General features: G+C 32.6%; 1 long non-coding RNA gene across 1 annotated transcript; it reads left to right on the top strand.

The window, feature by feature from the left end:
* Nucleotides 1–351: 351 nt before the first annotated feature.
* Nucleotides 352–881, top strand: LOC123321971. Its single transcript, XR_006539001.1, has 2 exons — nt 352–790; nt 848–881. It is a non-coding gene; the product is annotated as an uncharacterized LOC123321971 (long non-coding RNA).
* Nucleotides 882–1,173: the final 292 nt, after the last annotated feature.

Genomic DNA, 1,173 nt, shown 5'->3' with positions numbered 1-1,173 from the left:
ACAGAAATAGGTTAGAATAGGACAAAAACAGGTTAGAATAGGGCAGAAATAGGTTAAAATAGGACAAAAATAGGTAAGAATAGGACAAAAATAGCTTAGAATAGGTTGAGTTAGGATAGTCAAAATAGATTTAGGTAGAATAGGTTACCGTAGGTTAGTTAGAGTAGGAATAAAGTCAAACAAACTAGTTAGACTGATAGTTATAATAAGGCGTTAGGATTATTTAGGTTAGTTGTCAATATTATCGTTTAGATTATAAGTAGTCTAGTTGGTTGAGTACATATTTTAAAGTACGTTTCTCTAAAATATTCATCATAGACGAATCATTCTTGTCGATAATTAGTCAAAAAAAAAAAATTGCATTTCAAAGACAATTTTTTTTTTTGGTTCGGAGAGGGGTGGTGTAGCATTACAAAATTATAATCAGGTATTGAAAGAATGAATTTGATGAATTAATTCCTCCAGCATTGTGTTTAGTATATTCTACCATCTGTACAAGGAAACGCAAATCATTTGTAATCCATAAACTGGTATTATAGTTTCCTATGTGTGATTTAATATTGGGGAGATGTTTGTTTGGAGATGGCATGTGTATTCGAGATTGCATAAAAAACTTATCGCGAAGCGTACGGATTTCTTGAAGAATTCAGTCAGATGTTATATGAAGACTAACGTCCACGATCATAATCTCGAAAGAGGATTTGTTTCCGAATAAAAACTAGTGATCTTACTGATTAGTCACATATCGATTAAAAATTAGATTTCGTGCTTTAAGAACCCTTTTTAAAAGGTGAGTTTAACGATCATTCGTTGTATTTTTATTGAATTCTTTTGAATCGTTCATCAGGGTTCTTTCACTGGGTGTAATTTTGTTCATCCAAGAAAAAATTCTCGATTTCGCTGCCGTACTGCCGTCTCGCCAAATATTGGAATCAACAATTGCTGTGAAAACCGAAGCCATCACCATCCCCAAGTTGACATCTCCACCAACCCTTAAGTAAGAACTCAGTGAGTGCCGATACTGTTCTGAACATCAGGAAAATAAATAAGTACCTGGATTTTAATTATGAATATTTTCTTCATCATTCACCTTTAACATCTTCTTATTTGTGATTTGTGGTTTTATTAGTTTGCCATGAATTCAATCTTTTAAACGGAACTAAAACTAATTGG

This window comes from Coccinella septempunctata, chromosome X, assembly GCF_907165205.1.
Source record: "Coccinella septempunctata chromosome X, icCocSept1.1, whole genome shotgun sequence".
NCBI classification, from domain to species: Eukaryota; Metazoa; Arthropoda; class Insecta; order Coleoptera; family Coccinellidae; genus Coccinella; species Coccinella septempunctata.
The sequence above is the reverse complement of the archived record's forward strand: the minus strand, read 5'-3'. Positions and strand labels throughout refer to the sequence as shown.